The sequence below is a fragment of the Dendrobium catenatum genome, unplaced genomic scaffold (genome assembly GCF_001605985.2).
Source record: "Dendrobium catenatum unplaced genomic scaffold, ASM160598v2 original_scaffold_184645, whole genome shotgun sequence".
NCBI classification, from domain to species: Eukaryota; Viridiplantae; Streptophyta; class Magnoliopsida; order Asparagales; family Orchidaceae; genus Dendrobium; species Dendrobium catenatum.
The window spans coordinates 43442-59626 of NW_021503063.1; the positions used below are offsets into that span (position 1 = coordinate 43442).

At 33.3% G+C, this 16185-nt stretch overlaps 1 non-coding gene across 1 annotated transcript; it reads left to right on the forward strand.

Moving 5' to 3' along the window:
• The first annotated feature begins 7254 nt into the window (after positions 1-7254).
• On the forward strand, positions 7255-7327 carry TRNAR-CCU. The gene has a single exon. It is a non-coding gene; the product is annotated as a tRNA-Arg (tRNA).
• The last annotated feature ends 8858 nt before the right edge of the window (positions 7328-16185 follow it).

Consider the following 16185-nt stretch of genomic DNA (forward strand, 5'->3'; position numbering starts at 1 on the left):
TTATTTATATTTTTCTAAGAGTGTCATGGATAGTAAATATGAGAGAAATCAATGGTGAGTTGGGAGTGGTTTGACATAATATTAGCGTCAGGTGGCGGTCCAGCGGAACTTCGGCATTAGGTGTTGGTCCGGCGGAACTCCGGGCATCAGGTGATGGACCGATATAACATCGGGCGCTAGGTGGTGATCTGGTAGAACTCCGGCTTCAGGTGGTATTCCGGAGGAACTCCGAGCGTCAGGTGCTGAGCCGACAGAACACCAGTATCACGTGGTGGCCCAGTAGAACTCAGGGCATCAGGTGGTGGCCTGACAGAACTTCAGGCATCAAATGGGGTCCGGTGGAATACCAGCATCAGGTGGTGATCCGACGGAACTCCGGCTTCTGGTGGTGATCTAGCGGAACTCTAGCGTTTGGTGGTGGTTTAAAGAACTTCGGCATCTAGTGGTGGTCCTGCATAACACGGCTTTAGGTGGTGGTCTGGCGGTTTATTGGTGTTAGGTGGTGGTCCGGCAGAACTCCGACTGTGGCCGAGGAGGAGCAAGGAGGCAAGAGCGATCTCCGATCTCTCTCTTTATCTCTTGCTTGGGGCCCCTTTTAAGAGGAATGAGGGGTCTTTTTATATATTTCCTAGAGTGGCATGGCCCGTAAAATAGGAGGAAGATCAGGGATAAATGGGGAGTGATTTGGATGGACAGTCGATGTTGAATCCCTTGATCATGGATCATTTGTTGGGGATTTTAATGTTTTAGTGATATCATAATTTAGTGATCTTGGGCTCGATGGATTTATCTCATCGAGCAGCTCGATTCGTCTATAAGCATGTCACGCTTAGAAACTGTTTGGTAATCCAAATTATGGTTCGAACCTTCTAACAGTGCTTCTGGTTTTGATTTTGGACCCATTTTGGCTCGGATTGAGTCGAATTTGGTGTCATTGGGTTCGTATTTTGAAGACGTTCAGTTCGACTATAAGTTTGATGAAATCTGAGTTCGGATGATCCCATTTTTAATTTTGGAAGTTTCCAACTTGATTTTTCCTCGAGATTTGTGCCTAATCAGGATTATTTTTTGATGATATATCAATAGTATAATTACTTGTTCTTTTATTAAACTCAATGTACCTATGTTGCACTAACCAAATATCCCCATTTAACATGAAAAAATAAAAAAATTTCTTTTATGAAAAAAATTCCTTCAACATCTTTAATTAAGAGTGGGATAATCAAATAAGGTAATGATTATCATAAGCTTAAATTATGAGCAAGAAAATTAGCATGAGACTTCCTCTCTCTCTCTCTCTCTCTCTCTCAATCTTCCACAAGTTCATGGCCAGATCCTAAGTCAGCCCAGAGTAAAAGAAATTGCCTATAAAAAGGGTATATTTAGAACTTTGCCCCCCCCCCCCCCCCCTAAATAATTTGTTTATCCTAATGCCTTGCTCAATTGTTCGTGCCCGTCACTTTTTCTTTGCATCATTCAGTCGGGTTCGGTTCTCTAGCAGGCTGCAGCTGAGGCATCTCTTCTCGGAGGATCGAAGGCACCTTGGGCATTTCTTTTCTGTAGATTGAAGGCTTGGGTTGGGTCTCCTCTTAGAATCATAAGCTAGGGTTGGTTTCTTTCTCTTGAGATTGAAAGAATATCAGCTATTTTTGGAGTTTCTTTCTTATACAAGCAATAACAACACATTAAGGTATGTTTTCTTGCCTCCCTTTTCTACAAATCAAATGGTTAGGATGAATGACCATTGTAATAAATCGTTTGCCTCTTGAAATCAGTCAAAACCAACAGCTGTTCATGGTTTTTTTCTTTATTGAGATTAAAAAAAAAAAAAGACAAAGGCTAGATGAGGGGAAGTAGTTTTACTTATTGAGATGAACGACTTCATGCTTTCTCATACATTTTTTAGGGGGATTTACATACATACAATTTTATTTCATGCTATTTACATATGTAACATTCAAAACTTTAATATTACATCATATCACTTTATAAAATTTTAATATCAAATATATCATTCATATATTTTATTCTTATCACCCATACCATCCTATAAACTTTAATATTTCATTCAATGCACTCATATTTATTATATGGGTGATCGGCCTATAATATAAAAGTTTTAGCTATTAAATATGTAAATAGCATGAAATACAATAGTATGTATATAAATCCCTCTTTTTTTAAACTAAAGGATAAATAGAGAGTCTCCAAGAAATTTTATAAATCCTAAATTCTAGATAATTTCATTCCCGAGTTGCCATTGCCATCTCATTGGGCTATTTCAGCAAATTGTTGCCCTTGCAACCCAAAGCCAACCTTCCACTGGACATGGCACAAATCATGATCTCTAGTTGGATGCTACCTGCTCGCGAGTTATTCCCATATTGAAACTTCAATTTTATCTTTGATGGGGAGGTATTCACTATCAAAATTTGATGTAGAGCTGTCAACATTTGACCCGACCCGAAAACCCGACCCGAAAATTTCGGGTTCGGGTTAGAGATTTCGACCTGTTTGTAAAATTGAGTCGGGTTCGGGTTGACCCGGAAACCCGAAATCAACCCGATTTGACCCGTTTTTTAATTAATTTAAGAGAGTTTTAAAGGATTTTTATGAAATAAGTAAATGATATTTTAAAAAATTATAAACAATGTTGTCAAAATTAAATTAATTTTGATTTATTTTAAACTAATTGAAGTAAATCTTGCCTTAATTTGATTTAAAATTAAATAAGAATTAAATAAAAAAATTTAATGAAATACACCCGAAGCGGGTCGGGTTCGAGTTTGGAAAATTGACCCGTTTGCAAAAACGTGTCGGGTTCGGGTCGGGTTGAACAGTGCGGGTCAATTTCGGGTTGGACCTGAATCCGACCCATGACCCGCCCCGATTTTGACAACCCTAATTTGATGCAACTCGTGCAAGCTGATAAACCCTAACACTAAAAAAGTACTCAAATTCATGAAGTTTGACTTTCAACTTGATATCGATATTCAATATTTATATTTGAGATACAACTTGATGTTTAAACTATTGAAATCGTATGTTGAAGAATGAAGATGAGATAAAACATGCCTTATTGGTTAAAACTTTAAAGAATAAGAGACCCGAACCCGACCCGTGACCCGCCCCGATTTTGACAATCCTAATTTGATGCAACTCGTGCAAGATAAACCCTAACACTAAAAAAGTACTCAAATTCATGAAGTTTGACTTTCAACTTGATATCGATATTCAATATTTATATTTGAGATACAACTTGATGTTTAAACTATTGAATTCGTATGTTGAAGATGAGATAAAACATGCCTTATTGGTTAAAACTTTCAAAAATAAGAGACTGCTTGTTAAAAGTTGGTGCAATAGTTTGGAGATTCATTGTGTATTTGCATCACATAAATCTAATAGTTTTGTATGTGACTTTGAAATATATATTTCTTCATGTACAAACTTAACTAGTGTTTGCGATTAATTTGTCGAAAATAATAAAACCTTCACGTGCATATTATTCATATTTATAAGAATTTGTCCAACATAGAATATTAAATTATTCATATATATTTGCGACTTACTTAAAATCCTCAAGTCTAACATGTCATAGCTAAATATTTGAGAGCAATAAGATATTGCCCCCAAGTTGGAACATAATAACCCAAGTTTATTAGTTAATAAGGATCTTTCAAAGTTTATACCTTCTAAGATTTCTTGAAGAATCTATACTTTTTAAGACTTTAGTATTTTGATTCTAAAATTCTTTTGTATGCTCACATAATGCACTCACACACATTTTAGTGCATTTACACAATTTAGATTCCATTTTTAGATTCATTTAGCTTTTTAATGAGATGGAATTCATCTTTACATGAGTTATGGCTTATTTTTCTTAGGGGTGTCAATATTTGACACGACCCGAAAATCCGACCCAAACCCGAGCCGAAATTTCGGGTTAGGGTCAACCCGAAACGGGTCGGGTTCGGGTTCAGCATTTTGACCCGTTTCAAAAATCGGGTCGGGTTCGGGTTAACCCTTTGACTCGAAAGTGACCCGATTTTGACCCGGCAACCCGAGATTGACCTGTTTTTGACCCGAAAAGAGGAGATTGACCCGTTTTTTACCCGGAAATTAGCCTTTTTTGTTGGAAACGGGTCATTCGGGTCGTGTCGGGTTGACCCGGACCCTAAGCGGGTCGGGTTCGGGTCAGGAAAATTGACCCGTTTTTAAAAACGGGTCGGGTTCGTGTTGTCCCGAACAGTGCCGGGTCAGTTTCGGGTTCGACCCGAACCAGACCCGTGACCCGAAATTGACACCCCTATTTTTCTACATAAAATTTAGACTATTTTCCATCCATTTTTCATGACATTGCAATTCTTTGAGTGATTCTTTCAAATATGCAGTTGTTCTAGTATAGATACTGAGAGTTCTGTGCTTGGAAGCGAGTTATTAAAGTTCCTCAATTTCGCACAACTCATTTTGATATATTGGTTGAGAGCTTTATTAATAATAAAAAAGTCTTTAATTTCTTTATGTTAATTTAACTTAATAACTCAAATATACCCCCTCCCCCTAAAAAAAAATGAATCCCCAGTTTCAGTAGATTAAATCAATGTCATCTAAGCTTTTCCGCAATCAATTAAGACTTCGTTTAGAAAAACTTTCTTAATATTTATGAATAAATTTAAAACTCTAAAAAAAATCCCCAATTTCAATAGATAAAATCAAGGTCATCTAAGCTTTTCCGCAATCATTTAAGACTTCGTTTAGGACAACATTCTTAATATTTTATGAATCAATTCAAAAAAAAAAATTGTAATAAAAAATTATTTTAAAAAATAGTAAAAAAATAGTCCCAAACAAAACCTAAAACACACATTACAAATGAATTAGTCTCTACTTCCTTTACTCTGCCAATATCATATGAGCTTTGAATTTGTTTTCTTTGCTATTTTCTTTGTCAAAAAATTGGCCATTAATTAACTAATAAAATTGATAATTATGTTCAACGTCATGCATAAGCACTTAATATAGAGCCAATATAAATTTGAATTTATTTAAAGGAAATATTAACAATTTTAAAGAAATAAAAAACAAAAAGATTCAAGTGGCTGTTTGGTGTACAGAAAGCAACAGTTGATTTATGCGTTCAAATAAGTTGTTTGTAAATAAATTATAAGCTTTCAATAGTTTTATTAACGTTTTGTTTTCAGTAGCAATCATAATTTTTATCTGCCCACTATTTTTTTCATAGCATTCAACATATTTTTTACTAAAAGCTGATTTAAATAACTTTTTAGAAAGTTGTCCCAAACTAAATCTTGGGATAGCTTTTTAAAATAGTTTTTTAGTAAAAAAATTATAATTAAAAAAAAATTGTATTAAAAATTGCTCTACATGACTACATAACAGCAAGAAAACTATCGCAAACGAATACTTGGGCTTCGTTTGGAATGACCTTCTTACTAATTCTTAAAACATATTTTTAATACAAAAGTTAAAATTTTTATAATTAAAAATTATTTTAAAAAATAATAAGAAAGTTGGCTCATACAAACCCCTAATTGCAGAACTTTTATTAGGTCCTCTGACCGGACGTTGCTCTATGTTCGGTTATCACTAAGTTACTCGATTTTTGCTCGGTATTGCTTGACAATAACGAGAAATACCGCTCTGTGAAGACCTATACCGAGTAATACCAAAAAACACTGAGTTTTTTCTAGAAAAAAAAGAAAAAAACTCGGTGTTTTTTGGTATTACTCGGTATTGCTCGGTATTTTGTCTTCACATAATGATATTTCTCGTTATTGTTGGTATTGCTTGGTATTTGCTTGGTATTTCTCGTTTTGTGCCTGCTACGTGGCGCGATCTCAGTGCCAGTCGAACGTAGCTCTACGTATGTTCACCGGACCAAATAAAAGTTCCTAATTGCAAGTGAGCTTTCTCTTGCATGAGCGGTCCACAAACAAAATTTTTAAAGTGATTTTAGGATATTAAAATAATATTTTTTGGCCGTCCACCCAATGGGCGTATCGTAAATTTAAAATATGAGTCAATTCAATTTCATATTATTTTATATTTTTATATATAAATTAGACGTGATAATTGAATGAACGAAGGAAGTAATGTTATTAAAACATGAAAATAATTTTTTTGCCGAAAGACAGACAAATAATTGAGACATAGGAAATAATTAATAATCAATGTATCAAATCAGCGTAAAATTATTATTATTTTAATTAGTATAATATAATTTTTTTATCATTATATAAATTTTAAAATAATTTTTAATGAAGTTTGTACATAATTTTTTTCCAACAGAAAAGATGGATAAATATTGATTGCCTGTATTTCTTTACAGTCACAAACTAAAATTTTGGAATAAATTAAGTGTAGATATATCCATTTAAATTTAATTGAAATTAGTTGTTTGTGATTTATATGGTAACCCAAGCAATTTTTTTAAGGCTTCATTTTTTGAATAAATTAAATTTTTTATACTAAAATTCTGTTTTAAAAAGCAATAAAAAAGTTTTCCCAAATGAAGTCTTAATATGATTACTATTTGTTAATTGTGTTATCACTATTTTTTTAAAAAATTTATATTGAAAAGCTACTTTTTACAACACTAAGGTTTCATTTGAGACGGCTTTCTTACTGCTTCGAAAAAAAGCTTTCCAGTACAAATAAAAGTTGAAGAGGAATATTTTGAATCTTTTGACACATTTAAAGCGATCATTAAGCTAGTGAGACACATTTTGAATATATTTTTTTCTTTCCTTTCCATACTCGTCATAGGTTCTTTGATCCATAACTTCTAAGCTTGTTAGTAGGGTTGTGTCACACAGACATATTTGGATCCAACAAATGCACTTTTCCTTAAAATTAGCATTATATATATAATTTATCAAAGCTATATAAAAAACACTTGGTACTATAGTTTAATTCTCTCTTTATATTTAAATCTTTGACTCTTTATTCTTCCATTAATTTTAGGAGTTACTATTTTGTATATTATAAAAAGATAATTAAAAAAAAGAAAGAGTTTTTGTTTAACTCAAATATTATAATAGATTTGTGTCTATGCTATGCTAAAATAATAGTGGGTTCAATGAAATAATATATTTGTTTTTTAATGAAGCAATTTAAAAAAGCTATATTTTAACTATTAGAAGATTTGTAGCACAAAAACGAGCTTAAAAAATCTCTGAATTACTAAATGAGATATGAATTAATATTAAATATTTAATTTACATACAAAATGCGCCTGTAGCTCAGTGGATAGAGCGTCTGTTTCCTAAGCAGAAAGTCGTAGGTTCGACCCCTACCTGGCGCGACCTACTTTTTGACCTTAGCAAAATTAACGGTAATATTTTGCCATTAAGAGATTTAACTAAAGTAAAAAAATATAATTAGTAATACATTTTTTTGTTAATTTTCTATTTAGGATTTGATTAATTTTTTAAAATATTTAACTGAAATTTGTCTGGAGTAGACATAATTTTTGCATATATTTTCTGTAATTCCTTAATCAAAATGTAATGCCTTTCCTACTAATTACGTGCCTTTTTTTACTACGGTAAAACTCTCCTTCTCCTAAATTTATTAATATATTTATAATAAAGATAATTTATATTTAAATCTTCTAATAATTATATAAATTATACAAATTTTTGCTCCTAAATTAAAGAATTCATATTATCTATTCTTGACTTCTTGTTTTGAAATTTCAACTCTAACCGCATTGGTGAGGATCCCACCCAATTAACAAATAGTCTATATTATATATCGATTATTATTATTATTTTTTAATAATTGAAATGGTCACTGACTATTTGAAAATTTCATTTTAATTTCTTTATTTTTTAAATATGGACATAATGATTTCAAAGAAAAAATTAATTTGATATTTTTTTAAAAAAAATTAAAGGGCCAAATTGATATTTTTATATAATCATTACTTAACCTTTTTTCTAATAATAATAATAAAATTATTCACTTTGAAATATCAAAGAACATTAAAAGTTCTTAAATACAAGTAAAATAGCTTCTAAATTAATTACAAATCATTCCAAACAATATCAAAATCTCTGCACATAACATCACAAACACATATATATTTATATATCCCCTTATAATACAAAGTGAGGCTTCATTTGAGACAGTTTTCTTAGGCTTTGTTTGGAGCGCGCGGTTTTCTCACTACTTCTTAAAGCAATTATATCGTAAAAAATTTAATTTTTTGTGCGAGAAAACTGTTTTAAGAAACAATAAGAAATCCATTCCAAATAAAATCTTATTGTTTTCTAAAACAACCTTTTAGTATAATAATTTTTTGAGCTAAAAATTTTACCAAACAAAGCCTTATACAAGAAAACAGGAATTCAAACATAAATTAACCTCTAAAATAAAGAGCTGTCGAAATAAACTCATTGCACATTAAGCTGCATCAGAAGGGATAGCTAGCTCTTGCCAAGTGTAAGTAAGAGAGGATCTGCTTCCATATCCATTAACTCTCTGAATGATCTCCACCCTTCATTTCCTCTTACAAAATTGGGCGATTGGCCGGAATCCTCGCCGGAGCTCTTGGTGGATGGCGCCGTACAGTGGCAAGAACCCTTTCCGGTGAGCCTCTGAACCAAACTCCTGAAGTTCTTAGCGTTTGTATGGATGACCTTAGGAGGTTGAAGGTAGACGATGACCGGATTCCGTCGACCGGTTGGAAGCTTTCCCGGCTTCAGAAGGTGATTTCTTGGAGCTATAAGCCCTCTGGATGTAGAAGAAGAAGGCATTTTAGTGTAGGAAGGATCGAATAATCTAAACATTATATACTAACGTAAATATTAAAATATGTGAATAATGGAAGTCAAAAAAGTTTCGTTGACCGTAAAAGGCTTTAGTCAAAATTCAAAGTCAACGGCCGGCTGTCGATCACAACTTGTGGGTCAATGCTGAGTCAAAAAGCTACCACGTGCTTGTTATTGTGTTATATATATATGACTCTTTCTATAGAAGTATTTTTGAATATTTATTTAAATTAATAAATTTTTATATTACTTTAATTAGATAAATTTTTTTCATAAATTATTTTAATTAAAAATTGATCAAAATATTTTAACTTAATTTTTAAAAAAGCCGTCCACATGATCAAATTATTTGAAGAAGAGAAAATACATATTAGATATAAATCAAATAATTTCGAAGCAATTAATGGAGAGAATAATTAATGAAAAGAAGTAATAAAGAGGTAATTATTTAGGTTTTATTTAAGAAATTTTTTTACCTTTTCATTTTTTAATTGCAATCACAATTTTTATTAGACTAATGATTTTTTACTGTTTTAAAAAAATTACATAAAAGCTATTTTTAAAACAACTTTCACAAAAATGTTTTTCCTCTATTACAAAAAGAAATTTGACTTTTTTTTATAGTTTTTTTACTGTTTTATAAAACAATATTTTTTATACAAAAATTTCAAATTAAAAAAATAAAATGCTCTGTCCCAAATGAAGCCTTCAACTATTCCAAACGGATCTTTACTTATTCTTTGCATATTATTATTTTTCTAAATATTAAAAAAATGATAATAATAATCACCACACAATGCAAGAAAATCACAGTCAAATGTTTGCTGGAATTTAGTGGAGGATAGAGTACAAAATAAAGCTGTCAAAGCGCGATGGAAATTGAGAGTCGGTAGAAATTCAAGTCAAAATAAGCAATTCTTGAATCGAGCTTTGACTGTATTTTAGCTAATAACCAGTCCTAATAATGTGAATCTTTCTATGAGTATTTTTACACGAATATGACATATAATATGAATCTTTCTATTAGTTGATACTTTACAGAAAGTCATCTTGATCAGGCAAAATTTTGGAGACATAATTAAATTGAAAGTTTTCAAAATTAAATTTGGGATCATTCAATTTTTAATTTAAGCAAATTTATAGTCAAAGTAAAGGTCTCCGTAAGACAACCAACGATATCAAAATCGATCTAATCCGAGCCCAAATGAGATCAAATGAATTGCTTAAAGTATATTTGAAAGTTTTAGAGCATTAATTAAAATATATAATGATATCCAAATTAGACATGCTTATAGTTGAATTGAGCATATTGATGAAATGAATCCAAAGAGCCCAAAATTACTCTATTATGACATCATTAAGAAACTTAAATACTAAATAAATGCTTCATGACCAAGGAAATCAATATGGGCGGTACGATGTAGTCTTTTAGATTCTAATTCAAATTATCAGAATACGCATAAAAATCCTATAAATAAGGATAATTCTTCATTGAGGGAAGTGAGAGAGAGAGAGAGAGAGAGAGAGAGAGAGAGAGAGAGAGAGAGAATATAGAGAATTAGAAAGATCTCTTTTGCATTTTTCGGATATCGCCACTAGTGACCGCCACCATCTATTGTCATTGACAAACACTATCGCCACCGACGATCAACATCAATAATCACTATCATCTCAAGAATTATGAGAAAATTTAACACTGGTGTTGAGCATAGCTGCTCTCCTTTGGACGTACACTTACTTTTTATACTCTGATCTATTAAAGAATCAAGTCCTCTTGTTAGGTGTTAAGTGTCCCTTTGTTGATACTTAATTTTTGTAATATCCCTTAGGAAAAATCTAACATCTTAAAGGAGGATTTTTGTATCACTTACATAGTAGATTTTTCAGCTGGGCCGAACCATGTGATTTATTCCCTTTTCAGATTTTCTATATATTTTTTTTTTTGGACTTGTTACTCTTATCTATGCATGTTGAATTTTTCATTACTACTGAAACGTAAAACACATTTTCTGCTGGCTCAATTTTGCACACAAGATTAGAATTTTTATATGAATACTACATATCTAAAAAATGAATATGACATATATAAAATATACATATAAAGTTAGAATAAGCTTCTGCATAAAAAATAATTGTAAAGTTGTTGTGAGAAATATTTTTTTTAAACTATTGAAAAAATAATCTTTTAAGTACAATTTTTATTTTGAAATCAACAAAAAATCAGTAATCATGCAGTGGGTAAGGTTAGAAAATCAAAGCAGTAAAAAAATTATCCCAACCAGACTCTACAACTAGTTAGAAATAGAGTTGTGTAAGAGAGAACAAAATTTACATGAATATGATTATATATTTTTTTTAATTATGTATTTAAAAATAATGTGTGATTCATTATTTATTTATTGGACCACATATGGAGAGGTGTCTAGTTGATTTGGGGTAGTTGAGCAACTTAAAGAGAGAGACAGAGGTGGAGGAGGAGAATTCTTGCCATTGTAGCTTTTGTTTTAATTTAAAATAAAATTATCTATCATGACGTTAGAAAAAGAAGAGTAAGGTGGAGAGAGAGAGAGAGAGACGGCAACTTTGTATAATCCTAGTGCTTATATATGATATTATGTACGAGATTTGATGTTTAGAATAAAATATGAATGCTTGATGAGCACACATCTCTAACCTTTCAAATAGTTAGAGCTGTTCGTACAATATAATAGATATGAACGATGGAATGTAATTTCCATGTTGAAAGTAAATAGGCAAAACGGTCGTTAACTTTATCGCTCATAAATAAGGCTGATGGACATCGTTGATACTAACAACAAAGTTCATTAACTTTATCGCTCTTTGTCACTAACAATGTTGCTGCATGCATCATTTATAAAGCTGATGCAAATTATTGATATCAATGTCAATGCTCCTCAAATTTATTTCTCATTGTTGTTAATAAAGTCGATGCAAACCATCACCTATAAGACTAATGCAAGTCATTAATACCAAATCTAACACATGCCAAACATTATTTGTTCACTAACAACGTCGATGCAAGCAATCACTCATGAGGTTAATGCATGTTGTTGTCTCTAACACTGACACTTGACAACTTTATTTTTTATCTTTTTCCAATAAATTCAATATATGTTATATAAAGTTAATGCATGCTATTGACAACAACACCAACCTTGGCTAGCTTAATCGCCTGCCATCATCAATGACGCCGACGCACTCCATCACGAATAAGGGTAATGGATAATATTTTCACCAACTCAAAACTTAAACTTCAGTACAATGATTTATACTAGACTTCTTGGTCTTTGGTGTGCTTTTTTTTAAATGAGGATGACCAAATTGACTATAAATGATCCATTAAGAATACTTATGATGTTCATGGCTCATTTAACTTTCATCATGAATTTCATCATTAACAATTCATAATTATATTATATCAATATCTCCCAAAATTATGAGGAAGATTATTGATACATCATAGAAAATGGCCTTGATCGGTCATGAATCTTCAGGCATATCCAAGTTGAAAACTTTTGAAATTAAATTTGGAACCATTCTAACTCCAATTTTAATAAGCTTATAGTCAAACTGAACGTCTCGAAGGGATTAACCCAACGACCCCAAAATCGATCCAATTCTAGCAAAAAATGTGTTCAAATCGGAAGGTTGAAGCATATTTGGAAGGTTCAAATCGTTAATTGAATCACCAAATGATAACCAAATATGACATGCTTATAGTTGAATCGAGTGGCTTGATGAAACAAATCCAACGAGTTCAAGATCACTTAATTCTGACATCTTTAGTGTAGTTCAATGCTTGATGAATTCTCTATAATGGAGGGAATCAATATGAGCCATTCGATAAAGCACTCTAAATTCGCCTTAGAGCTTCTCCATATTTTATGGAGCATTCAACTTCTACAAATCAATAAATAGTCCTCCACTCTCTATATGAAAGGGGCTTGGATCGTCGCCCGTGGACTGCGGTCCCTCTGACCTTCTTCGTCTGTCAATTACGATCCCTCCGACCTCCATCACCCGCTGACTGCTATTGCTTCAACCATTGTCGCTCACCGACTATGGTCCGTCTGACCTTCATAGCTCGTCGATTACGATTCCTCTAACATTTGTAGCCCACCGACTACAGTACCTCTAGCCATCATTGCTCGTCGACCATTATCGCTTGCTGATTATGGTCCCTATGATCATTGTCACCCATTGACTACGGTCCTTCCGAACTCCATCTCCCGCCGACTACGGTCCCTCCGACCATCGTTGCTTGCCGACTATGATCCATTCGATCATTGTCGCCCACCGACTACGATTCCTAGTGTTACAACTCCCTACCGACTATGGTCCTTTTGACCTTAGTCGCCCGCTGACTACGGTCATCAGACCTATTTTGCCCGCTAACTATGATCCCTCCAACCTTGATCGCCCTCTGACCACGGTACCTTCATCAGAGCAATTTCACCTAGGACCACTGTGGCCTACCGACTATGATCCTTTTGACCTTAGTCGCCCGCTGACTACGGTCATCAGACCTATTTTGCCCGCTAACTATGATCCCTCCAACCTTGATCGCCCTCTGACCACGGTACCTTCAACCACTATCTCCTGTCGACTATGGTCCCTCTAACCTTTGTCGCCTGCTAACGACAGTCCCTCTGACCTTGTCATATACCGACTATGATCCCTTTGACCTTTGTCACCCAACTACGGTCCCTCCAACCTCCGTAACATGACTACGATCCCTCCAACCTCCGTCACCTAACTACGATCATACCAATCAAACGAACAAGACGAAAATCTCTTGAGAATAACACTCATATAACTAGATTCTTACAACTCCCACCATGCAATGTGCTCTCTATTTTCTACATTGAGTCAACATCTTCCCCGAGGAAGGATATCATTTGTAATAAACCACAAACACTAGTGGGCTCATTTCAATTGAGTTAGACCTCGTGGTTTTTCTCCCTTTTCAGGGTTTTTTACATAAAAATTATAGTGTCTCTTATGACCCTCACATTCCTCTCTCTTATACCTATGTGTGCTAGATCTTCGTACAAAGTTTGGATGCTAAACTCTATATATCTCAACGGTCGTGAATATTTCAGCCCGTAATAAATATCATCTATATTCTATGCAATACACTAGTGTAATCATTTTAATTGGGGTAGACATTGTAATTTTTTTCATTTTTTGAATTTTCACATAAAAATATCATGTCTCGTATGGGTTGCTTTCAGTGGCGTACCCATAAAATGTATTTAGGGGGGGGGGGCTAATTATTATTATTTTCTTTTATAATTTTCCTTCAACTTTTTACATATGGACTTGGAACTAATATAGTTAGTTAAAAAAAATAAAACCTTGATAGTGAATTAGTTTATTTTTTCCTTCACAAAATGACTCTCAATCATCAAAGTACTTGATGACTGCTAGAACAGGTTCAATATATTAACTAAATACGTAATATTAAAAATCTCATTGCACAAAAACAAATCATAAAATCTCTTTAAGGTCGAATCAATACAGGATTAAGCTAATATCTACCAAGAAAAAAAATGTAAATGAATAGGAAATTAAATTGGGAGCGATTTGAATGGACGGCTGATATTGAATCTCTTGATCGTGGACCGTTTATTAGGCATTTAAATGTCTTAGTGATATCAGAATTCAGCTATCTCAGGCTCGTTGGATTCTTCTCGTCTAGCCGCTCAATTCGACTATAAACATGTCAAATTTGGAAACCATTTGGTAATCCAAATTATAGTTTAAACCTTCCAAATATGCTTCCAATATTTGATTTGGAGTCATTTGGGTTCAGATTGAGTCGAATTTGGTGCCGTTGGGTTCGCATATTTGAGACGTTCAGTTTGATTGTAAGTTTGTTGAAATCGAAGTTCAGATGGTCTCCGATTTAATTTTTGAAGTTTCTAGATTGATTTTATCTATAGATTCCCTATACATTTTTTTTTTTTCATTTTGTGGGGAGGGGGCATTAGCCCCCCTTCCCTCCGCCCACGGTTGCTTTGACTTATTTTATCTATAGATGTGTGTGTGGCTGTTATTTCAAACGATTATAAACTGAGAAACTCTATTTTTCTCTACTTGTGCATTATTGAAGGGACACATTTCTTCTACATTAAAAGTAATTTTCATCATGTTGACTTCATATTTAACATTACATTTTTGCATCAACAACAACAACAATCAAACATTTATCCAGCTACGTGAGGTCGGGCTACATAAGTTATTTTTCCTTCATTTGTGTTTTGTTAGGATTAAAGTTCTCATTTAAATCTAATAAAGAAAGTCATTTTTTACCCATATTTTCAACAAGTCTTTTTTAGTTTAATCTCCTTTTCTTAACATAATGCACAAATCTAGATATGTATACTTCTCCTAACAGGGACTTATCAGTATAGCCTTATGTTTTGCATTTTTGCATAAATAATTTATTATTCTTTACAATATATTTACTTTAATAAAATAAGTAAATATTTGTGTCTTATACATAAACAATTATCTCATAGTATCATAATATTATGATTGTTAATAACCAAAGTTAATTTAGATTGGAGAGAGCATCTCAATAAATATGCTTGCAAGTTAAACTCATAGTGGTCAAGTTCAACTAAATTTAATAAATTTCGAACCTTAAACTCCTCAACTTATTGAACTATATCATTATTAAAAATACTTTAAAATATATCAATATAATTTAAAATTTATTAAACATATTTTTTTATGCCAAATTATAAAAATAACTATAGCTTATTTCTAATTTATAGCTCAACTAATTTATTATTTATTTTAAATAATTTATATTATTTTAATTATAACAAGATTGAACAACATTAAAAAAAAATATTTTTTCATAATGCGAGTTTTTTAATGCGAGGCCACTGCTTGTCTTTTGAGAGAACTCCAGGTTCGAAGTCGAGGCCGAGGCCCTTTCGCGAATGCCGGTTGCTAAATCCAACGGCTCTGCCCAGCGCCTACGGCTTTTTAGGCTTACGGGATCGCTGGCTGCGCTGATTCGGCCAACGGGTTCCACCAATCTGATCCGATCCGATGGGGAACAACTGCGCTTTAATGGTAGCCATGCGTTCTTCCGTCCGTCCCCGCTTGCGGTCCATGTGCGCGCGTGAAATGCGCTGCAGCCGCATCTCCCTCTCCACACTTCCGCAAACTCATCCACCCCTCAAATCCACGGCCATTGCGGATCCACCGGGCTGATAAGCTGCTGGAGGTCGTCGGAGGTCCCCAAACGAGTGCCCCATCAAGCAAAGCCCGTCGTCTCCACCGAAGCAGCGTCGGAGACATCGCCCTTACCGGAAGAAGCACCACGTCAAAGCGGGTATCCAGCGCCGGT